The following is a 26,095-nucleotide window of genomic DNA, read 5'->3' as shown; positions in this document are numbered from 1 at the left end:
AGCTAAAGGGCCTCCCTGTCACTCACTCACTAGCTAAAGGGCCTCCCTGTCACTCACTCACTAGCTAAAGGGCCTCCCTGTCACTCACTCACTAGCTAAAGGGCCTCCCTGTCACTCACTCACTAGCTAAAGGGGCTCCCTGTCACACTCACTCACTCCCTAAAGGGGCTCCCTGTCACTCACTCACTAGCTAAAGGGGCTCCCTGTCACTCACTCACTAGCTAAAGGGGCTCCCTGTCACTCACTCACTCCCTAAAGGGGCTCCCTGTCACTCACTCACTCACTCACTCCCTAAAGGGGCTCCCTGTCACTCACTCACTAGCTAAAGGGCCTCCCTGGCACTCACTCACTAGCTAAAGGTGCTCCCTGTCACTCACTCACTAGCTAAAGGGGCTCCCTGTCACTCACTCACTCCCTAAAGGGGCTCCCTGTCACTCACTCCCTAAAGGGGCTCCCTGTCACTCACTCACTAGCTAAAGGGCCTCCCTGGCACTCACTAACTAGCTAAAGGGGCTCCCTGTCACTCACTCACTCCCTAAAGGGGCTCCCTGTCACTCACTCACTCCCTAAAGGGGCTCCCTGTCACTCACTCACTAGCTAAAGGGGCTCCCTGTCACTCACTCACTCCCTAAAGGGGCTCCCTGTCACTCACTCACTCCCTAAAGGGGCTCCCTGTCACTCACTCACTAGCTAAAGGGCCTCCCTGGCACTCACTCACTAGCTAAAGGGGTTCCCTGTCACTCACTCACTCCCTAAAGGGGCTCCCTGTCACTCACTCACTCCCTAAAGGGGCTCCCTGTCACTCACTCACTACCTAAAAGGGCTCCATGTCACTCACTAACTTACCTGGGGGTCTCTGTCAGAATCCAGGTGAGAGGTGTCTACCATAATAAGGGGGCATTCTGCCTATTTATGTGAAATACTGTCTATTTATGTGCCTCATGACTGCTGAATTTGTCTTGTTGGGGGCCTAATGATTGAATTTTTACTTGTTGGGGGCCTCATGATTTGTTGGGAGCCTCATTGCCTCAAGATTGCTGAATTTGTCTTGTTGGGGGCCTCATGATTTGTTGGGGGCCTCATGATTTGTTGGGGCCTCATGATTGCTGAATTTGTCTTGTTGGGGGTCTCACGATTGCTGAATTTGTCTTGTTAGGGGCCTCATGATTGCTGAATTTGTCTTGTTGGGGGCCTCATGATTGCTGAATTTGTCTTGTTGGGGGCCTCATGATTGCTGAATTTGTCTTGTTGGGGGTCACATGATTGCTAACTGCGAGACTATGGGAAAAGCTGAATCATTACCATATGAGACAATAGCATTCAACCTACTTTTTTAAACAGAAAATAAAACTGGGAGGTTCTAAAAAAATTATGGAGCACTTCCTCCTTCCGGCTTGAAGGAGGAAGTGCTCGATATCGAGTCTTGCAACGCGTCCATTCGGACACTTGCACCTCGTTGAAACGCTGGGCGGAGAGCGGCGTTCTGGGTAATTAACCCCGCCGCATCTAGCCGCTCAGCTGTGGCAATTAGAGCTAACTTGAATCACGAGTATCCACCGTGGTTATTCGTGATTAATTTGTGGACAGCAAGCCTCCAACTAGCTCTGCCAACATGTAATGGCTACGCACATTTCTCAGTTGGGGGGGGGGGGCCCGTACTGATGATTTGTGACGGGCCCCAAAATTTCTGATGGCGGCCCTGGTCGCAGCCATGTATCCCTTTTTCTTATTTCTCTCTGCTTCAAACACAATAGGGGAATGATAGCTGAGTGAGTTGTGTGCCCCTCCTACACTGCGTCCTGAGGCTGGAGCCTCTCTCGCCTCTGCCTCGGCCCCTGCCCTGCATCTAGCCACTATCCCACAGGATCCAGCCTTCTTTCTGCTGCAACATAACACTGGGCAGATTAAAGTGTATAAAAGAAGCCATATGATAAATGCTGCCCAAAGTCTAATTACACGGCATTGGAAGGATACACAGTCACTGACGCTTTATTCACAGAGATTAATTTTATTCAAGAAATCCTACAAATAATTTATACCATTCAGGACAGAATGGAGCAGTTTCTGAACACATGGTCACCATAGATCATGGTTACAGGTAGTGCTATTACTAATGGCCCTACCTGATAGCAGATGGTTGTCTAAACATGATTCTCTTCCCCCAACACTGAGAACCCCTCCAAAATGCATAGAGCACATGGTTTCCTGAATGCACCCAGCAGATATCTCTTTTTTTTCCCCTGCTTTTGTTTCTTTTTCTTTCCTTTCTTGATGTGTTTGAGATACTGTACATGGTCTTAAAAAAGAGAAAAGCATTTTTTCCCCACAACAAATTAAGAAAAATATAGGGGTTCTCTTGATAAAAAGCAATAGTAAGACAGAGGCATTGTACCATAATCAGGAAAGGATGGTATTAACTACTTAACCACTCCACACCAATTGGCGTGAATGCGGCGGCTCCCACAGGACCGCTCAATGCCAATTGGCGTGAAGTCCTGGGGGTGTGTTTTGCAGGAGATCGTGCGTGCCGATGCACACGCATCTCCGCTCCATCATCAGTCTCCCAGCGGCGATTTTTGCTAGGAGACTGTTAGACGGCAAAACCGCCATCTATTTACAATGTACTGTGCTGCGATCTAAGTCAGCGCTGTACTGGGGACAGCCATGTCATTCAGCTGTCCCCTACACAGGATCAGGAGCAATCGACTCTCATAGGTTGATGCCTACGTCAGCTGATCACGGTGATTGGCTGGTAGGGGGAGGGAGGGAGGGCTGGGAAGAAAAATAGGCAAATTGATTTAAAAATAAAAAACAAACAAACATGGCAGCAGTGATCAGAGCCCACCAACAGAAGGCTCTGTTGGTAGGCAGAAAAGAGGGGGGAACCACTTGTGTGCTGAGTTGTATGGCCCTGCAGCGAGCCCTTAAAGCTGCAGTGGCCTAATTTGTAAAAAATAGCCTGGTCACTGGGGGGGGGGGGGGGGGGCAGATTAAAAGCCTGTGATCCTTACGTGTGACAAATTAAAAATTAGGTCGGCAACCCTGATAAGGTGCCCAACTCACCCCCTCTGTGCCATATAACCGCAACTGATAGATCAGCTGCTTCATCTGGACTGACCATTGATTTACATTTTTTTTTGTAAAACTGGAACTGCATCTCTGTTCACAGTCCAGCCCAACCATTTAGGCAATGGTTTTCATCTGAGTTGAGGCTTCCTTCATCTAGCTCTTAGGGCTCAGGTTAGTACTGAGAAATATATATGTATCTACTTCAGAAGTGATATTTTTTTGTGAGTTAACACAATGGTAGAAGGCAAATGAGCTCACTTGAAATGGGTAATACATTAAGAATGCAATGCCCTTTGAACTCTGGCTAGCTTTGGTTTGTAATCTACTTTGCATCACCATACACAAAACCATTCATTTGATTACAAAGTGGAAATGTTCATGTTTGAAAATAAAAATACTATAGTATTGTAACTTTTCTTTAATGATCAGTTGTATTTTTCATAGATGTTATGTATTCTTCTTGTGAGTTATAAAATAAAAACCTGAGCAGAGTGATTTGAAGATAAATAGAGTTAATCCCCCAAATCACTGAGGATCCTGTGTTTCAATGACATAAGGATCCTTAAGTATTCAGATTCATTCCAAATTGACGGACTTATTTACCATTCCGTTTGGCAGATTAAGAGTTCATTATCTAAATTTTGTTTCTGCTGAGGGGATAAGCAATGTAATGTTCCCTTTCCTCCAGTCACTTTGCTTGTCAGTAGAGACAGCACTCCTAATGCGACACAGTCATGTAACTCAATCCCCAGAATAATAGCAACATGATTTCTGAGCAAATCATTTCCTTGGATCCAGTCTCCTAATTGCCACCAAATTATAAATAAACCCCCCAAAAAATCAAACATCTGTGTAGTTAATAGCACATCGAACATTAGTCTCTGAAACTGGAAGATGATTTTGTAAAACAAGCTTTGCTGACCTATCTGAAAAATACCCTGACATCAAATAATTTCAATCTTTCTAAAGAAACAATTCACCCGCAGATGGTACAGCTGGCTCTGTGGCACCACTTTCAGTAAAGCCGAACAAACAAATGCACAAACGGATTCTTAGATTTAACATGCTTTGATTCACTCTTCTTTTCTAGGGCGTAAAACATCTGAACTCTGAATAAAAATAACCCTGTTTAACTTTTCATTACAAATCAAACAGTTTATTTTTGGAAGATGAATTAGGGTTTTAAAAAAAACACCTCTCCACACACAATGAATAAGACCTAAGAGTTTAAGTGCCATTTCCCATGGCTGGCTGACGATGGTTTGTTTTGGGGTGCTCACTGATCTACCAATCAGAAAAGCATTTGGCTTTGTTTCCCAACGTGATGATGTCATCCCTCCACATGCAGTTGGAGACTCCCTGTCCTATGCTCCCCCAGCCCCATTCATCTTGAAGAGTATGTGCAGCAGAAGCAGCAGCACTTTTCTCATCTGCTCCGGGGGTGTCTCCAGTGATGAACGACCTCTCACTCTTTCTGCTCCCCCTATTGCCAGCTTCTCCTGCATGTCATGTGTAATTATGTGATAAAAAGAAGCCGGCACTAGAGGGAGCATTGAGGGATGAGAGGAAGTCACTTATAACTGGTGGCAGCCCGATCAGATGAGAGAAGCGCTGGTGCTTCTGCTGCACAAGAATAAGGCACAAGTTGACAAAAGGAGACACAGGGCAGTTTTGGCACAGAGGGACACAGTGGAGGCAGAGGGGGGCAAAGGGGACACAGGTGCAGAGGTGACTAGAGGGGGTGACGGATGGCACAGGGGAACAGAGGTTGCACATAGGAGGACACTGGAGGCAGAAGAGGACACATAGGGGGAACGGGGGACAGCGATGGCATAGTGTTCTGACTTAAGAATGGATTCAGGTTAACAACAGACCTACAGTCCCTATCTCATTCTTTAACTGGGAACTACCTGTGCTACAGAACCAAAAACTTGACTTTTGAAAAACACATTTTACCAGCACACACTACCCATTTTATTGTATCTTTTTTAACTGCATTTTGCACACTCAAACAATTATGTCTCCACTTGGTAAAAAGAAAAAACGGTTTCTTCTAATTGTCATTTGAAGTTGAATGAAGTGGTACATATTCTGTTCAGAGTGCTTGTTGTGGATTTGTTAAAAGGAAATTAGTAAAAATAGATCTACATCTCCTCCAGGGAACAGAAATTTACCAACGACACATTCAGCCCTGATATGTCTCTGCGAGCAAAGACTGTTTTGCGTAACCTGTGTTGCGATTCAGCTTTACCTATCTTTTAATAGGCCATCTTCTTTTTGATGGATGCAACTGTAAATTACTGACTAATGGCAAGTAAGCTATTAACTGCTGCTTGGATTTTCCAGTTGGTACTGTGTTTGCCTTTGTTGCATAAACTATGTCCCAAAAGGCCAAATTTACTCTGTACTAAGCCATCAAAGAAATTTAAATTGGATGTAGTATGAATCGAGTGGTACAGGAATTAGACTGCAAGCAGCAGTATAGAGAGGAAAATGTCCCAGAAGGCTAAACTTGCTGCATACTGCACATTTGGGGAAATTTATGGTTCAGTGGTACATAATGGGGAAAGAAATACAAAATCAAATGAAAAACAGTGAACTCAGTAATAGACTACAAGGTGAAAGTAATGCTTTTTGCACAGGAAGTACAATTACACAACCAATAAACTTGCTGGTAAAAACTGAATTTTCAATCAGTTAAACATAGTACAAAAAGGGCATTCCCAGTTAAAGGTTCCAGCACATCTCCAGGAGGCCTATCTACCCACAATGAATGACAGAGATGCTGGTTTCAGATACCAACAGCCATATGGGATATAGTGAGGCTGGCAGTTTGATGCAGATGTCGCACAGGGTAGCTGAAGAAGGGACAAGGGGACAGAAGGAGGCACAAATGGGGACAGAGGGAGGCAGAGGTGGCACAGAGGGACAGAAGGAGGCTACATGGGGACAGAAGGAGGCACAAAGGGAGGCAGAAGTAGCACAAAGTAAAAGGAGGTACAAAGGAGGACAGAAGGAGGCACAAGGGAGAAACAGGGGGCAGAGGTGGCACAGGGGGACAGAAGGATGCACAAAGGGAAACACAAGGGGTAGAGGTGGCACAGAGGGAAAAGAGGAGGCACAATGGGGGACAGATGGAGGTGCAGGGGGACAGAAGGAGGCACAACGAGAGATAGAGTGGGGCACAAAGAGGGACAGAAGGAGGCACAGGGGGAGGCACAGGGGGCATAGGTGGCATGGGAGGTGAAGGAGGCACAAGGGGACAGAAGGAGACACAAAGGGGAAAAAAGGAGACACTAGGGGGCAGAGGAAGAACAGTGGGACAGAGGTATGCACAAGGGGCAGAGGTGGCACAAGGAAACAGAATAAGGCACAAGGGGACAGAAGGAGGCACAGGGGGACAAAAGGTGGCACAGTGGGACAGGGGGAGACACAAAGGAGGGCAGAAGAAGGCACAGGGAGACAGAAGAATGGACAGAGGTACAGAGGGAGGTGCAGAGGGACACAGTGGAGGCTACCTGCAACTTACACTATCTGGACTTTGTGATGTCCTTGTGGAGTGGCTGTATAGTGTACTGGTTAAGGGCTCTATCTCTAACACAGGACACCAGGGTTCGAATCTCAGCTTTTCCTGCTCAGTAAACAAGCACCTATTCAGTGTGGAGACTTTGGGCAAGACTTCCTAACACTGCTACTGCCTATAGAGTGCCCCTAGTGGCTGCAGCTATGGCATTTTGAGTCTGCTAAGAGAAAAGCCTGAAATAAGGGTTCTGTGTCTTGTCATGTCTGCTCTCCAGGGACTGGCTATGCTGATGCTCTTCAGGACATCAAACCTCCTGCTGCTGCACAAAGGCAGCAAAAGTGGGAGATCGAACACCCGCAGGGGTGGGGCTTCGTTCAGGCGTGGGGTTATTTTTGTGGGCAGGCTTAATCTGGGCGTGGCACTCTCCAGGGCCAATGACAATCCAGGCAATGGCATGGAATCCCTAAATGGCCCTGTCCACACTTGTGGGAATTTATGGATGTTTGCAAAATTCATTAACCACTGATCTACTTAGTGCAGTATTCATGCAGCATTCTGACAGCAGTTCTCATCCACATAGTTCCATTGAACCAGCATTTATATGTTTGCAGGCAGCTGATGGTCCACCTCAAGAGTAGCAGCCTCGGAGCTTGCTATTTCCTTGTCAGTGGGCTCTATAGCTGTCTGGAGAGCAGCTTCAGGCTATGTATTATCTCTGCTTAGCCAATCACAGCAATCCCATGTGTGGGTAAAGAACAGACACTATAGAAAGCCTTTAGAACTCTTAGGCCCCTTTCACACTGGTGGTGTGTTGCGCTATCCTGTTTTACCACAGGGTAATGCTACACCAATTAAAGTCTATGGGGCATTTCATACTCATGTGGTGTGATGTGCCAGAACTCCTCAATTTGCCACTTGGGTGACGCTGGAGCATCCGCGCATTAGTGTCCAGCATGCACAGCGGCGATTGGAAGTCATGTAAGTCTATCGTGCCGCACATATTTTAAACTGTTTGCCACACATGTTTGCACGGAAGTGTATGTTGACACTACACTTCTGCGCAATTCTAACTTTGGCAACAGGAAGTGGGTGCTAGAGAGCCTCACTTCCTGCTTGGCTTGCAGCCAGAATGCAGATTACTGCGCACTGCCACAGTAATCTCCATAGGCTTTTTATGGTGTTGCAGTGCAAAGTGATCAGTCAATCACACCGCACTACAACTGCAGGCCGGCAGTGCAAAACCAGCCTGAAGTGTGATGAAAGAAATGAAGTGTGAAATGAAGAAAAATACATATTTTGCTAACCATCATTATAAATCATAGTAATATTGAACATTTAAAGCCACTCTGCGATGAGGAGTGGGGTAAAATGTAGATACTTACCTGAGCTCTTTGAGCCCACCGCTGCTGCTTAAGGCCTTCTTTTCTTCTGGCCATGTTGCCAACTGTGTACGAGTGCTGTGCATCCAGGAATAATATCTGCGCATCCCCAGTAGAACACAGCACTTTGCACAAGTGGCTTAATTCGTGAATGAAGTGGGCATTTGTGAATCCCTTTAGCTCTTCAATGCACGGCTATAGTGATTCACATGCATGATGCGGAAACCTGCAGCATACCATACACTTTTTCCCCACATGCTATGAGGAGAAGAGTATCTGTACACCACGGGAAGACCAATAGTTCGAAGATCTCTCCTTTATTCCATCTCGAGCAGTAGAAAAAAAATGTATCTCACGCAATAGTAAAAATCCAAACCACCATGGACAGATACACCGCAGACTGTTCACTCGCACTCCAACACTGCTCCCCCTAATGCTGGGGACAGACCATACGGTTTTCCACTCGATAGATTAGTTCAATAGATAATTTCCAACATGTCCGATATTCCTTCCGATCGTTTTTTAGGTTCATAAGAAAAATGAGCGGAAAATAAGAGAATCGAGCACAGAATCGAGTGGAAAACAAGATCGGATGGAATCTCGAACAGAAAAACATATCGTGTGTACCCAGCATTAGATAGTCCTCAAACAGAAGTTTCCAGAGAAGCCTAGATCTCCTTGGTCTTATCACAGGCTTTAGTTCAGAAGATTCCAGCAAGACCTAGCCCTGGTCTTATCTGGGGCCATTGTTTGAATATGTAAACACGGCTGCAGACAACTCAGCAATTTATCCCATACAGCTATCTGAAGCAGCACCAATACAAGATCTCAATAATAGCTGACAACCAACAGAGTTTAAAATAAACATGATACATTGCAGAAATAAACTGTACAAAACATAGCATAGTAACATTACAGTTTTGCCACAAATGCAATTTGGGTGGCAGCCTATTGATTTCACTGTAAATTCGGAGCATTGGAAATGCCCTAACACTTCAGGTACGTTTTTAAAAAAAATATTTTTGACCTGTCAAAATGAAAACATGCATCTTCTTTCAAAAGGTAGAATTTTTTTATTTTTAATGTACTTTACAGGATAAAATATCCGGCACTAAATGAAAGACCTGCCTGTCTTTAAAAAGTATGTAACAGGATTATCTGTGTCAAGAACACTTCAGTAGAGCTGCCTGTGTAATAAAAAAAATATACAAAAGAGAGAAAACAGCCCGATATTGACTGAGAACTGTTTGTACTAGCAGAGGTGAAGTGGCTAATAATAAGTGAATTTATTATTTCCTTTCGGAGTGCAATGCATTTTGCAATTTCCAGCTCAAGATGTATTATGTTTGCAAGCATAAGTGCCGTTTTGTTTATATCATTTTATCAGTTCCATCCGTAAGTGCAGTTTGATTTCTGTTTTACAGCGTGGCATTGTGTTATTAGAAGTGATGTAAAAGTCACTTCTGCCTTTACATAGTTTTGAAGTGGCCGGAATTAAAATGAAGGCGGCGGCAATGTAACACATGAAGCCGCCGCCTTCGTCTGTTCTTCTTCTTCTCCCCCTTTGCCCTCTCGCTTGTATACAATGCTGCCAGCCTGCGGGGACATGCGTGTCCCCCCAGAGTCGTTCGTCGCGGCAGGGAAGCCTGCTTGTTTCCTTGCGACGAACGACTGTGGGGGGACACGCGTGTCCCCCCCCCCCCCCAGCTGGCAGTGTTGTATAGAAGCGAGAGGGCAAAGGGGGAGAAGAACAGACGAAGGCGGCGGCTTCATGTGTTACATTGCCGCCGCCTTCATTTTAATTCCGGCCACTTCAAATACAATGTATATTCGTTGCCATTAACACACTGTATCGTTACGTTGCGTATCAACAATGTAATTAGCGTCACCTGCGGCCACCTGTTACCATAGTAACTATGAATGGAATTAGATACAACTGCGCATTGAAATTCGCTACAACAGCGCCACCTGCCGGATGCGCCCGGCTAACGGATAAGTACCCACTTATCATTTCCACTTTGGCCCTGCAGCCAATTAATGGGATTGCTCCGGGATCGCTACAAAAATCTCGTATGCAGCATATTGCAATTGCTTCAATTTCAGAAACTGCTTGTCATTTCCAAATTGCAAATTACCACATTTTTAAACACGATTCCCAAGCAATCATGATTTGGCCCTGTAGCGATGTGATAGCTCTAGGATTGCTCCGAAAATCCTGTATGCAGCACATTGCAATTGCTCTGAGATCACAAATCTGCAAATGGAACCACTGTCATAGGGTTCCACTGTTGCAGCACTTTACTGAATGTTGGTGATCAGAGAGTACTGCAGGAAGCGCTGTAGTGGGCTCCAGGCCTAAGGGCCATTTCCTACACACAAAAAAGTGCCTTTGAAGCAATTTTTACAGTGCTTTTGCTTTTCTATACTTGTTACAAAATCACAATCACTGCAAAAATACTACAGGCAGCACTTCTGCGATTTTAATAAAGGTGATTCTGCCTGGTGTAAAATAGCTCTAATAAAAATACTGGAAGGAGCACATTCTATGTGTACCCTCAAAACTAAGTACATTCATTAAGCTTTAGCATAAAGAGTAAAAGAACAGAATTCTTGTTTTTGTGCTCTTAAAGCTGATATAAATGCATTAGACACTGTGGAAAGTACAACTCCCGCCAATAGATACTGCTCAGAGGATATACTGCTGATATAGCAGTTTATATTGCTTGTTAGAATCATGGCACAAGCAAAGTGTTACACCTTTTTACAATTTCAAGTCATTAAATCTATCTAGCCCATACAGTCAATCAGCATATCACAAAATAGCAAGCAATAGCTTTGTTTAAAAAAAGTCATCCTGAAAACACCTTTTGCAAGGTAGTAAGAGATTAATGTTCATGGCATCATCTTTTTTATTTCCGCAGGTCTTAATCAAATAATCTACGAAGCAAAACTCATTTAATGGCTACAGTTAGAAGAACATATTTCAGCAATGATAGAAAAAAAGCCACAAGCAAAGTAATTCCTATTAAATAATGCAATATCGTTGCTAACAGAAGTAAATATTAAGCTGAAAACGTTGTATTCACTTTATTTGTCTAGGACAGGGGTCTCAAACTCAATTTACCCGGGGGCCGCAGGAAGCAAAGTCAGGATGAGGCTGGGCCGCATAAGGAATTTCACAATCGCGGTGCATCGCCGCCTCTGCCCGCCCCTCTCACTCTTCCTTCACAGAGAGGGGCGGGGAAAGGCGGCGATCCATGCGGCGATTGACGTCAGGAGGGGCAGAGCTGAAGCTGAAAGCTCTGCCCCTTCCAGGAAATGGCGGCGGATTGCCCCCCGGGCGATTTGGGGGCTCTCTGCAGCCCTCGTTTAGCGGCGGGGATGCGGCGGATTACTTGGGAGCACTGAAGCAAACTATAAGGAAGCTTTTGCCAGCGAGGGCCACAAAATATTGTATCGAGGGCCGCAAATGGCCCGCGGGCCGCGAGTTTGAGACCCCTGGTCTAGGACTATTGACAGCCAGTTGGACTATAAGTTCATACTAAGATTCCATGAGAAACCCTGTCTGATATTAATCGAGCTGCAGTAAAATGCTATGATTACATTGCTCATATACCACTGCAGCCATTTCCCTCCACACTCCCTTCCTCCACATACACATATTCCTGCCAGCACCACTCGTACAAACATTAGACATTTCCATCAACACCCAATCAAATTCAATTTGACTGAATAGCATTATGTCAAATTGCAGTACAGCTACTAAGTGCTTTGTAATCTTTGTAAAACTTGTTGGTTCCTGCCTGGCTGTGTGGTTTGGTCACAGGACACTATGTGGAGCCTCATTGAAACCTACTGTATTTGTTATAATCTACCAAGAGTGTCTGCAAATAGAAGCAACCTAACTATCAAAGACAAAGTTTATACTAAATGTAACTTTAGGCTGGGGTTAAAGGAGCAATAAATTGTAAACTTTAAGATGCATGCCTATGCATATGTATAAAATGTACATTTGGTCCAGAGTAAGATGCACTATAAAATAATGCTCTCCTATGTTGCTATCACTTAAAGAAGGGTTGTAAAAATCTGAAAAACCTGGTTTTGGACCAAGCCACCTCCTCATGGGGGAGTCTCAGGGTTTTCTTTATTTTCAAAAGCACTCACTCAATGGCAGTTGCCCTGTTCAACTGCCTAAATAGTGTGCAAGCAAGTAGGCTGATTGGCATCTTTATACAAATTATTTCCATAGAGTGCTCTTGTAAAGAATAAGAATCCCCCATGAGGAGATTGACTAGTCCAAACCTGTCAGATCTGCAAGAGGAGACAATACATTTATAGTGCATTTACTCTGGGAGAAATGTTTTTCTTAAAAGTATGCATACACATGCATTTTAAACTTTTTCGTGATAGTGGTCCTTTAAGCAAAAGATTGCGGTTACAGTATAAATATCATGGCTAGAGTTACAATGTGGGGCTTTGTCTTTACATTACAGTGTCTTGCCCAGGCATGGGAAAACTCTGCCCTCCAGCTGTTACGGAACTACAAGTCCCACAAAGCATTTGCCTTTATAAGTCATGACTGTGGCTGTCAGACTCCTGCAATGCATTGTGGGACTTGTAGTTCCTTAACAGCCGGAGGGCCAAGTTTGCCCATGCCTGGTCTAGCCCCTTGCTTTCAGCAAATGACAGGAGTGACAGGAGTCATAACAGCCAAGCACAAAACCTATATTTTCAACAGTATAAAAATAGAAAAGGAAAATCAATACTATACAAAGATGGCGAGTGAATTTAAATGCACTGCAACTTCTTGTTATCGCTGTTGCTACCTTTTTATCATAGCTAGCTGCTTATTTTATTATATGACAGAATATGTAACCTGCTGATTATATACAGTAGATTCTACTTTAACTGTTATGCTAAATGGCAAAAATCATAGTGGCATATTTCAAGGGAGCAGATAAAATGGCCCATGACAAGCGCCTATAAAAAAAGGTGCTGCCATAGGGGGCAGTAGTACAATTCGCGATTAGTGGCAAGAAGGGTAAATTATCGTGCCAGATAAATAGTGGCCGCATAGCACCCATTATTTATTGGGCACCATAATTTAACCTGCTTGCCACTAATCGGGTATTGTACTGTTGCCGCCTATGGCGGCAGGGAGTCAGGTACAGGCAGGGGGGTTAGTGTTAGGCAGCGGAGCGGGGATGGAGAGGTCCAGGGTTAGGCGCAGGGGTGGAGTGGTAAGGTTAAGGCATAGGTAGAGGGAGGGTTTAGAGTGAGGGTGAGAGAGATTGTGTCTCCTTAAATTTCTTGTTAGTTTGCAACTGTTCTCCAGCCGGCCAATCATCATTCGGCTTCAGTGCCCGCATGGTGATTGGATGGCTGCAGGACTCCTGCACACTAAACAGGAAGTGGAGGAGACGTGATTGCCGGAACCAGGTAATGTATCAGAGATGTGGATAATGACATCTTATTACTAAGGTTATTTAAAGTTTTAGGACATTTCTGAAACGTTAAATAACCTTAATAGCCATTATCGGCATCACCCTGCACCACTTTTTTTGCTGTGCCTTTTTTAATTTACCCTATTACAGGCTTTTGTGCATTTCAGTGGCCACACAGAAGTGCTCTGAATCGTTCAGCTTTGCCATCACTGAGCTGTACAGTAAAAGAATATCATGCATGGTGAGAGGGTTACATAATGCTATTGTAAGTACAGTATACATTCCTCAGTCACTCACTTGCATACAGGATTGGCATTGAAGTTATTGCAACAAGCAGTGGTACTTTAGTCCAATTTGATGGTTGTTTGGCACATTATTTTAAGAGCCAAGAACCAAGTGCTCAAGAAAACCAAAGCTGACAGGTACAACATATTAGTGTGTCAAATTAAACACATGTCTTATATATACTGAACAGAATTTCAATTTGTTTATGGCACATGTCCTGCAGCAATGATTTTCTCAAATGAAAGCTGTATTCATAACTGGTTGCTGGGCAACAAGAGACTTTGTTTGGAACATCCGGAACTAGAATAGACATGTAACATCAATTTTCTCATTAGAAGGCAACTGTGTTGTTAAGTAAGAGTAAACATTACATGCATTATTTATATAGAACTGGTATCCTACATTAAAATGCTGTTAATTTAAAGAGGCCTATTAATTTGAAATATAACACAAAACAATTTTATGTCACATATAACTGTTGCTGTGTGTATCCTGTGCATACAAGTGCAAGCGGGAGGTTATTACCATACCCTTTCTGTATTATGTTGTGGATTTAGCACCATGGTCCTCTGGCATTCTCTTGGAAGTCCCCCATGAGATGGGGTATACATTTCTAGTCATATTACTGTGTTATAGCAGAGTGAATGTACCTTGCTAGAGAGATCAGGGAGCAGCTAATATTCTCCAGTAGCTAAAAGAAGGGAACCAAGTGCCACCTTTTTCCTGGTTTCTAATAGCTATAGAAGCTGCCATGTTCCCCCTCCCCTTCTAGCTGCCCATTATTTATACAGGGGAAGGTGTGAAGACAACATCTTCGAAGCATAGTATCCTCTGTCTCCCCCCAGCTTTCGTTTGCTCTCTCTGCTAATGTGTGCAATAAAATAATTACATCAGTCCTTATCTGCCTGAAATTTATGAGATTGGACAGGCCTCAGATGTAGGATAAAAAGCCTCTGCTAAACTCTTAAATGTAAAAAGAAGAGGTACATTTTTTTTTAATAATGAGCCGCATTATTGGCATGCATTTTAAATACTGAGATACCATTGGTGCTAAACAAATTGTGCTTGGTTAACTTTAACTATTTGTGGTGAGCACTGCAGCTTGGCATATTATTATTATTATTATTATGACAAAGGCCTCAATTCACTAAGCTTATTTCCTGTCTTTAACCACTTAAGCCCACAGGGTTGTATATTTTTTGCATCTGGGCAACTTTCCCTTCCCATTCATTTGCAATAACTTTATCACTACTCATCACAATGAATTGATCTATATCTTGTTTTTCCACCACCAATTAGGCTTTCTTTGGGTGGTACATTTTGCTAAGAATTATTTTATTCTAAATCCATTTTAACAGGAATATTAACCACTTAAGCCCTCGGTCGTTTTCACTCTATGCATCCGAGCAATGTTCACCTCCCATTCATTAGCCTATAACTTTATCACTACTTATCACAATGAACTGATCCATATCTTGTTTTTCCTCCACCAATTAGGCTTTCTTTGGGTAGTACATTTTGCTAAGAGCTACCTTACTGTAAATGCATTTTAACAGTAAGAATAAGGAAAAAACAGAAAAAATTCATTATTTCTCAGTTTTCGGCCAGTATAGTTTTAAAATAATACATGCCTTCATAATTAAAACCCATGTATTGTATTTGCCCATTTGTCCCGGTTATTTCACCGTTTAAATTATGTCCCTATCACAATGTATGGCGACAATATTTTATTTGGAAATAAAAGAGCATTTTTTCCTTTTTGCATCCATCACTATTTACAAGCTTATAAAAAAAATAGATATATTTAATCTTTACATAGATATTTAAAAAGTTTAGACCCTTAGGTAAATATTTATGTGTTTGTTTGTTTTTTATTGTAGTGTTTTTTTTTTAATTAAACATTTTATGTGGGTATTTTTAGGAGGTTGGGATGTAAATAGTATTTGATTTGGGGAAATATATGTGTATTTAATTTTTTTTTTACTTTTAGATGTAGTATTACTTTTTGGCCACAAGAGGGCATCCTTGAGTTTGTTTACATGACGTCACTCTAAGCATACAATGTACGCTTAGATGGACATAGAAGTCAGAAAAAGCGAAGCTTCCGAGAGAAGCTGTTGCTTTCTCTGCGGGGGATGGACTCAGTGATCGGTCACCATGGCACGATTCATTGATTCCTGGGCTAACGATCCACGGCCAGGAGCGCGCGTGCACGTGTGTGATCGGCTGCGGGAGCGCGGGGGAGCGCCCATGTTCTCCTTGACGTACAACTACGTCAAGGAGGACAAACTGGTTAAGAAAGAAATGGAAAAAAATCATTATTTCTCAGTTTTTGGCCGTCATAGTTTGAAATTAATACACGTTACCATAATTAAAACCCATGTATGTTATACGCTTATAACACCATTTAAATTGTGTCCCTATCACAATGTATGGCACCGATATTTTATTTGGAAATAAAGGTGCATTTTTTCAAATTGCGTCCATCTCTATTTACAAGCCCATAATTTAAAAAAGTATTTTAATATAGTACTTTGACATGCATATTTAAAAAGTTTAGACCCTTAGGTAACTATGTTTTTTTAATTGTAATTTTTTAAAGAAAATTTTTTTATAAAAAAATGTACTTGGGTAAATTTTGGTGTGGGGAAGTAAACAGCTAATTTTTAAGTGTAATTTAATGTATTTACATGGGCGTCCGCAGAAAATTTTCCAGGGGGGGCAAAAAGGCAGGGAAGAAGTGAGAAGATGTGCGCGCTGAAAAACCTGAGGGTTATGTTGTGCGGTGCACGTAGCGCGCCGTGCCGAAAAATGGGTGCGGCCATGGACAAGAATGTGGGTGTGGCCATGGATGGTGACAAATTTTCATTAACTTAGCAATGTGGGACATTAGATGAGGACAGTGGTGGCGAACCTTTTGGAGGCCGAGTGCCCAAACTGCAACCCAAAAGTCACTTTATCTATCGCAAAGTGGCAACAGCAATTTAAACTTCATACAAACGTTTTAACTCATACATGAACATTAAAACTGAAAATAAACTGTGAAGATAAACAATTTCATTCATCCTACTCCTGAAAAATGTATTCTTTTTTTAAAACCTCCCAGTTTTATTTTCCGTTTTAAAAAGCTAAAAAGTAGGTTTAATGCTATTTTCTCATAGGATGATGATTCAGCTTTTCCCAGAGGCCCCCAACAAGACAAATTTAGCAATCACGAGGCCCCCAACAAATCATCAGGCTCCCAACAAGACACATTCAGCAATCTTGAGGCCCCCCAACAAGACAAATTCAGCAATCATGATGCCCCCAACAAGACAAATTCAGCAATCATGAGGCCCCCAACAAATCATGAGGCCCCCAACAAGACAATCAGCAATCTTGAGGCCCCCAAAAAATCATGAGGCCTTCAACAAGACGAATTCAGCAATCACGAGGCCCCAAACAAGACAAATTCAGCAGTCATGAGGCACATAAATAGACAGCATTTCACATAAATAGGCAGAATGCCCCCTTAATATGGTAGACACCTCTCACCTGGCTTCTCAATTCTCCTCTACTGGCTGCTGTGCCTGGCAATACTGTTTTTGGCTGGATTGGGGATAACGTGCGGGCTGAAAGGCTTTGCGTGATGCAGTGGCCAGGCTGGCTGGCGGTGATGCTGTGGCTGGGTTGGCTGGTGGTGATGCTGTGACCTGGCTGGCAGTGATGCTGGGCTGTGCTTGGCTGGTTGAAGTAAATGCTGCCCCCTAGTTTAGGTAGCGCCAGGTTAGGAAGGTTAGGAAGTGACAAGGACCCCCCCAGTAAAGTAGTGACAGGGACCCCCAGTAAGGTAGTGACAGGGCACCCCCAGGTTAGGAAGTGACAGGGGACCCCCAGGTTAGGAAGTGACAGGGGACCCCCCAGGTCAGGCAGCGAGTGACAGGGACCCCTTTAGGCAGCGAGTGACAGGGACCCCTTTAGGCAGCGAGTGACAGGGACCCCTTTAGGCAGCCAGTGACAGGGACCCCTTTAGGCAGTGAGTGACAGGGACCCCTTTAGGCAGCGAGTGACAGGGACCCCTTTAGGCAGTGAGTGACAGGGAGCCCCTTTAGGCAGTGAGTGACAGGGAGCCCCTTTAGGCAGTGAGTGACAGGGAGCCCCTTTAGGCAGTGAGTGACAGGGACCCCTTTAGGCAGCGAGTGACAGGGACCCCTTTAGGCAGCGAGTAACGGATCCCCATTTAGGCAGTGAGTGACAGGTGCCCCCTCTCTCTAGCCACCGCTCTTCCCCCTCACCTTGCAGCAACTTCAGACCTCGATCAGCGGCGACCCGACCAGTAAGTGCGGGCGCCGGACGCACCCACTCTATATGCGGAAGTGATTTCACTTCCGCATATCAGTGCGGTGTGCTAGGTCCTAGCACCCGCACTATTGGTCGCCACCTGATCGAGGTCTGACGCGGCGGCCAGGAGGGGGTGAGCGGTGGCTTCAGGGCGGGTGAGCGGCGGCCAGGGGGGGGCAGCGAGCGGCCAGGGGGAGGCAGCGGCACCCCCCTGGCTTTATGTGCGGACGCCCATGTGTATTTATTAAAAAATTTATGTGGGTGTAGTTTACTATTTGGTCACAAGATGGCCACAGTGAAAAAAGAATGAAGATGGGGAACTTTTTTTTGCAGAAATACCGCAGTCTCTGATGAGAAACCGTCGTTTTTTCTGCGGGGGACTTAGATTGGTGAATGGGAAGTATATTCCCATTCACTGATCGGGGGGATAACGGCAGTAGGCAGGAGCACGCATGGGAGCACGCACGATTGCACGCACTGCACACTGGAAAGTGCACAGCCTATCTGGATGAACATATTCGTCCAGAAAGGCTTAAGTGGTTAATAACATTTCTGAGCTGTTTTAGGGCCCGTTTCCACTATAGCGTTGCGGAATCGCCGGCGAATCACCGCAGGCAAATCGCATGCGGGTGCGATTCCGCATGCGGTTTTTGCCGCAATTTCGCATTTGATTTTGCATAGGTTAGGGTGATGCGATTTTAACCATGTCACTGCCTGTGTGAATTAACATGGGTACCTATGCGAAATTGCATGTGAATTCGTGGCAAAAAACGCATGGGGAAAACGCATGCGATTTCCCTATTAAATACATTGCGTGTGATTCGCCTGCATTCCACACGCAGGCGAATTCTGAGGGCTGTGCCATGCAGAAAAATCCTGCACAGAAAAACGCACAGCAAAACTGACAAGTGGAAACAGGCCCATCCACTTGTATTGGCTGTGCGAATCCGCATGCGGGCAACGCATGCGGATTCGCGATAGTGGAAACGGGCCCTTAGTGTTATCACCATGTTGATAAGGCATGTAGTAAACTTAACTCTTCTTTCCTTAAAGGACATCTGAGGGGAAAATAAACTGATGGGAAAAACAACTGTATCTATCCCCAGTCTCCAAAAAATGACTTTTTTAGATATCCCACAGTTTTATTTTATATTTCAATCTAGTTATTAAGTTTTTACTGTTTCATTGTCTCTAGTGAATGCCACTTTCATTGAAGTGTGTCAGTGCTCAAATCTATGAAATAATGACCCTTTTTATCTCTTACCTGCTCTTAGAAGCCATGTACTGACATGAAAGTGTTTTATGGCTGTAATACCCTTGCATACCCTATGTTTAACTTTTTCAAGCAGAGAAATAATAACAACAAACACAGTAAAGTTATTTGTGTGCTTGGAACTGTACATACACAAGTCTATCTCATCATGTTACATGTCATCTCGGTTGTCCTTTAAGTTAAGGAGAGTTCTCTAAAGTTAACTAATTAATCCTTAAAATAACTACAGAATTCTAAAGTTGAAGGGAACCTTAACTGAGAGGGATATGGATGTTTCCTTTTTAACAATACCAGTTGCTTGGCAGTCCTACTGATCTCTTTGTTTGCAGCAGTGGCTGAATCACACACCTGCAACAAACATGCAGCTAATTCAGTCTGACTTCAGTCAGAGCACCTGATCTGCATGCTCGTTGAGGGGATGTGGCTAAAAGTATTAGATACACAGGATCAGCAGGAGAGTCAGGCAACTGGTATTTTTTTCAAAGGAAAAATCCATATCCTTCTCAGTTTAGGTTCCCTTTAAAGACAGGCTGTTAATTGACTGCATGTGAAAATAACTACAGAGGTGGTAACTTAAGGACAGAAATGATAAGATAACTCTCTCACTGTGAAAACTCATCTCTACACCTTAATAAGGCAAGATCAATGTGTGTGCTAAGTTTTCTCTTGCCTTATTAACCCCAGCATGATCTTATTGAACTGAGGCCAATGTGCCATAACTGCAGTGCTGTCTACAAGAAGTTAACATCACAGCAGTGAGAATGGAAGGGGAAGAAAAGTGAAGTGGTCTGTGCATCAGATGTAGACTGGCTCTTGCTTCCTCCCAGTTTTGGTCTGACTACTTTAAGTGTGGATCATGATGGGATGGGGAGGAGTGTGGTATACTTTGTCCACTACAGCCTCTGCTTTCTGTTTTGAACATACAAACGGAATCCTATATATTTATATTCAATTTACATTAAATGTAAGGCTTCATTTAAAGACTGAATTCTAGTAGCACTAAAAAATATGCAATAGTGAGTTGAAAAACAGAAGTAATGAACCATTGAACCTTCCAGCACAAAAACCTTATATGAAGCCTTTCCCACTAAGAAAAAGGACACTTCTGCACAGCCTCTGCAATGCAATGTTGCTCGAGGGTCCCAATCACTGTCAGGCAACATTAATTTGGCATGTATAAGGGGCTTAATGAATCCCTGGTGTGGTCTAATTTATGCCTTGACAAATATACTGTAGATTTATAAGTTGTACACACCCTAATTGTGCATTCATGTTTTCAAAACAAACTTTTTAAATAACTAAGAATTTTCAATCAGCTTTGTTTATATATGTCATTTGCAAAAACAAAAAACTTTTAAAATAAGATAACCATATGATGTACTGTAAACTAGAGTTGGGCCGAACCTCCGATTTTCGGTTCGCGAACCGGGTTCGCGAACTTTCGCGAAAGGTTCGGTTCGCGTTAAAGTTCGCGAACCGCAATAGACTTCAATGGGGATGCGAACTTTGAAAAAAAAAAATAATTATGCTGGCCACAAAAGTGATGGAAAAGATGTTTCAAGGGGTCTAACACCTGGAGGGGGGGATGGCGGAGTGGGATACATGCCAAAAGTCCCCGGGAAAAATCTGGATTTGACGCAAAGCAGCGTTTTAAGGGCAGAAATCACATTGAATGCTAAATGACAGGCCTAAAGTGCTTTCAAACATCTTGCATGTGTATACATCAATCAGGTAGTGTAATTAAGGTACTGCTTCACACTGACACACCAAACTCATCGTGTAACGCACCGCAAACAGCTGTTTGTGTAGTGACGGCCGTGCTTTACTGGTGCGCACCATGGCGAGAGTGCAGGTTTTGGTGGCTTTACAGCCCATATGGTCACCGCACTGATGCGGTGGGTTCACTGAACAGAACAGGTATGCAGTGGCGGGTTCACTAAACAGAACAACTGCACAGGTATGCGCACTGATGCGGTGGGTTCACTGAACAGAACAGGTATGCAGTGGCGGGTTCACTTAACTGCACAGGTATGCGCACTGATGCGGTGGGTTCACTAAACAGAACAGGTATGCAGTGGCGGGTCCACTGAACAGAACAGGTATGCAGTGGCGGGTTCACTAAACAGAACAGGTATACAGTGGCGGTTCACTAAACAGAACAGGTATACAGTGGCGGTTCACTAAACAGAACAGGTATGCAGTGGCGGGTCCACTGAACAGAACAGGTATGCAGTGGCGGGTTCACTTAACTGCACAGGTATGCGCACTGATGCGGTGGGTTCACTGAACAGAACAGGTATGCAGTGGCGGGTTCACTAAACAGAACAGGTATACAGTGGCGGTTCACTAAACAGAACAGGTATGCAGTGGCGGGTCCACTGAACAGAACAGGTATGCAGTGGTGGGTTCACAGCACAGGTATGCAGTGGTGGGTTCACAGCACAGGTATGCAGTGGTGGGTTCACAGCACAGGTATGCAGTGGTGGGTTCAATGAACAGGTATACAGTGGCGGGTCCACTGAACAGAACAGGTATGCAGTGGTGGGTTCACAGCACAGGTATGCAGTGGTGGGTTCACAGCACAGGTATGCAGTGGTGGGTTCACAGAACAGGTATGCAGCCAGACAGGAACAAGCTAAGCCTAACTAATCTTTCCCTGAGAGACAGTCTGCAGCAGCTCGCCCTACTCTGACTAATGCAGGCACACGAGTGGCCGTAATGGCCGCCGCTGCCTGCCTTATATAAGGGGGGGTGGGGCTCCAGGGGCTAGTGTAGCCTAATTGGCTACACTGGGCCTGCTGACTGTGATGTAGAGGGTCAAAGTTGACCCTCCATGTGCATTATGGGGCGAACCGAACTTCCGCAAAGGTTCGCCTGCGGGACGCGAACGCGAACCACTGAAGTTCGCATGGAACCGTTCGCAGGCGAACCGTTCGGCCCAACTCTACTGTAAACCTGCACTCTAGATTACTGAGTCATCAGAATATATTTATGCTACAGATGGGTAGGTACACTGAGCCAGGAATTCCATTGAAAACCATTATTATTGAGAGATTGGTCTACTCCAAGTTTTAAGCTCATTTCCAATAATCTAGTTAGCAATTAGCTAGCAGGTCATTTTGAAGCCCTATGCAGGGCATCCATTATCACTCAACCACTGTGTTACTAGGACACCGCACTAACATACTAACAGATCCTGACAAACCATTATGGTACTATTTAAATCACTGTTTTTGGCCTGAATGGAGGCCTGTTCTAGGTTTTACCAACTTATTTGGACTGGATAAATACTATAGCTCACTTTATGAACGCATTTCTTCCATCATCTACCCAGCAGCTGTGTATGACAATTCAAGAAATAACAGTGTCCTTGTCATGGTCCTTTGTTGCCCCTGCCAGGAAATAGCTCCCTAGGCAACTGCCTGGTTGCCCTCTGCCAAAAATGATCATGGTAGCAGAATACTGAATGTGGAACTTTTAAATCATTTTTTGTTAAATCAAGGTGTTATGAAGAACTCATGGACTAGAGCTCAAAAATACTCTCTTCCAAGCCAGCAGAAAGCTCTATCCAATGTAACCTTGGTTTCAAATTCAGCTCAGTTTGTTAGCTATATTAATTTAATAGCAAAAACATTATGAATTGTTAGCTTTGAAATTATAAATCTAAGTTGCTGTCTCTACTCTACTCTCATGGTATGGTTGATCCCAGTAGGGTACTGAATAGCAACATGTCATCCGTTGAGCCTAAGTTCAGTAGCTGCGGAGACATCTGTGAACTCTGTTGAAATGCTACTTCAAATGAACTAACAATAATTTATCTGAGAAAACAGAAATTCAGACTTTCAGAAGCCTGATGGTCTGATCATTCTGTACATACGTATTTGAGCACATGGGAATGAAAAGGATTTTCAGAAATCACTGCCTCACCCAATGTCCAAGCATGACATCTCTCATTGAAAAATAAAAGATCACATCAGCTTTTTGGTGGCAGTCACATGACCACTACAAGAAACTTCTTCCTGACCTCTCCTGGTTCTAGAGGAAGTGCAGTGTGCCCAAATCCAGTAACCACTGCAGAATCTATAGGGGTTGGGCATGTGTGCAGGGCCTCCACACTGCCATCCCTTTAACATGGTGGGCCAAGATTTGTAAGAAGCTTTATGCAGAAGCTAATGGTGGCCACTAATGATCCAATCTTTTTCATCCAATCTTACCAAATATATGTAGTATAAGAGTAAATTGAGTAAATACATTGAATGGATAATTTAGTCAGTTCCCTTATATTACATAGAAATGGTAAGATTGGATAAAAAAGGTTGGATCATTAGTGGCCACCTTAAGGAATAGCAATGGCAATGCTAAGCAGAACAATAGATTTGTTAGGCTCTGATTTGCTGGTCATGTGTTAGACCAGGAAGTCAACACAGCAAATCAGAACCTTACAGATCTATAAACTGATCACATGCTTCTCCATGAGTTTTGTGCATTGCCATCCCTACTAAGGAAAGCATAAGGACATTTTTCCCAGTAATGAGCAGGGGAAATTAAGCTTTACTAAAGGGATGCATTACTCCATCAAAAACTTTAACCTCAGCAATGGTCAGAAATGCATTATTTTGAAGTCTCTGCTAATTGACTTATTAAGCAAACATTACTGATGAAACTCATTATTGTGCTAAGATTATCTTTCAGGCGAAGAGAGAAGAAACTAATGTGAACTATATTGAGAAGAAAACAATTGGCCTCTTGTTTCACATGTTTTAGTTAGGATGTGCAGGCATCATTAATCTTTGGCTCTTTTTCTGATCAATTGTGAAAGTTTTACAACATAATGAAATTTAATGAGGTCTTGTAAGGCTCTATTTATCAGAATTTAAATACATTGGAAAGGCATTTGAAGAGGATAAATGCCCAGTACACATCCTGGTTGTTTGTTCCGGTCAGAATACCACAAATTTCATGCCTTCAGCTTGTAACTGCACTGGCCATTTCTGTAATAGCATAAACTGCATTGTGTCTTGTTTGCTGGTAGCATAAGCAGCTTAAAACTATGAGGGAAGATTTGCCAGTGTGCTGGATAAAATATTTTGTCAATGTATTTAGTGTGCTGGCAATTCTAAACGTATCTATCAGATAGTGATGATTCACCTTAATCAGTCACTTAGGGGTCATATGTACAAATACAATATACTCACGTATCATCTACCAGCACAACATTGTACCTTTTTCTTTATTTACTTGGGTAGGGGTGGCTGTTTGGTTACCCTTTTATCTAGGAAGCAACCAGATAGGAACATAAGCCCCCTAATCATCTGTGTTGGGGGGGAGGGGGGGTGAATCCCCACATTCACCGGTTCTGTCTTCCTGGCTATCCTCCTGAATGGTTAATTACATGTTTAGGAAGGCTTTGGGGAGCTTCATTTTTATTCTTAAAAACACTTATGTATTAATACATTATTATTATTTGAGGTTGCAAACTGAAAGTGATTTCCCATGCAGTAGTAAAGTAGAGAAGGGAAATTATACACTGCCCCTGATACAGTCATTGACCTGTCAAAGGAACTTCCAAAAAAAAGCTACATGGGTCCACAGCCTTTACTTTTTATTTTTTAAATCACTGTTCATATTTGTAGGTGAACTCATAGTAGCCCAATAATTACCCATCATGCAGTAAAATTGAATATGTTTTCTATAATGTATTTTTTTTTCATTATATATAATTTTTCATATATTGTAATATAGTAGTGAATTGTGTAAGTCGCAGTTTAACCCCTAGTTAGTAAAGTAAGTGTCAACACCGCTCTACCCACCAATCACTGGAGTGTGCTCGATCAGGTTAGCAAAGCCCACGATATGCAACAAAAGGTCCGCACCAAACCAGGATCCCAGACAATGGCTTTATTTAGGACATATCCAATATAAAAATATGCACATGTACATGCATCAAAACGCTGACATGTTTCGAGCTATCTCAGCTCTTAATCATAGCTAGTTACAAAATGACAGAAAGTCCTATAAATAGGAGGACATCCTGTGCTGGCCACTCCCGACCCCACCCCAAAATGGGGGGGGGAAAAGGTAAAGAGGGGGAGTGGTTTACATGTGATAGACAGGTAATTACCTGTGAACACACTACAGAAGCAAAACACTGTACACATGTGTTAAAACAGTATAAAATACACAATGCAGAAAACAAGTACTGTACCAAAGTGAATGCTGTTAATAAAATATGGCAAAGAGCAGCGCGGTTGATCACAACATCAAATATAAGTATATGAAACACCTATGGCAAATAAAATCCCTGCCCATGTATGAAGGGACGACACATGTACACATATATGAGTAGACAGAAGTACCCCACTAACGTAGGTGGATCATGTGGGGGGGTTTTGTGTGTCGAGAGGAAAAGAAGGGGGGGGGGGGGTTTGTTTGAAGGAAGTAGAACAGGCTAGTGCATGATGAGTGCTAGGTCCAACCTTGCATTAAGGCCATGGGGTAGCCTAGATCCCAAGCGATGAATCCACATAGCCTCCTTCTTACGAAGAATTTTATACAAATCTCCCCCTCTTGTCGGTGGATTGACTCTCTCTATTCCCTGAAATTGAAAACCCATCATATTGCCCCCGTGTACCTCTCTAAAGTGTTTGGCCACATTCGAAATGTTTGTGGTTGACCACCCTGCTCCTAGATAGTGTTCGGCTATTCTCTGCCTCAGGGGCCTGGTGGAATGTGGCCAAACAAACCCCCCCCCCCCTTCTTTTCCTCTCGACACACAAAACCCCCCCACATGATCCACCTACGT

General features: G+C 43.5%; 1 protein-coding gene and 1 long non-coding RNA gene across 6 annotated transcripts in view; one reads left to right on the top strand and one right to left on the bottom strand.

The window, feature by feature from the left end:
• The window catches only part of LOC137546209 (uncharacterized), a 201,801-nt gene extending 190,852 nt beyond the window's left edge, over positions 1-10,949 (top strand). Inside the window, exon 3 of the long non-coding RNA XR_011026200.1 lies at positions 10,893-10,949. This is a non-coding gene — a long non-coding RNA (uncharacterized lncRNA). The remainder of the gene's footprint in view (positions 1-10,892) is intronic.
• FRMPD4 (FERM and PDZ domain containing 4) overlaps positions 1-26,095 on the bottom strand; it is a 562,898-nt gene that overhangs the window by 411,722 nt on the left and 125,081 nt on the right. The gene's annotated exons all lie outside the window — the stretch shown is intronic.

The sequence above is a fragment of the Hyperolius riggenbachi genome, chromosome 2, assembly GCF_040937935.1.
Source record: "Hyperolius riggenbachi isolate aHypRig1 chromosome 2, aHypRig1.pri, whole genome shotgun sequence".
Classification (NCBI taxonomy): Eukaryota; Metazoa; Chordata; class Amphibia; order Anura; family Hyperoliidae; genus Hyperolius; species Hyperolius riggenbachi.
This window is presented reverse-complemented; position numbering and strand designations above follow the sequence as displayed.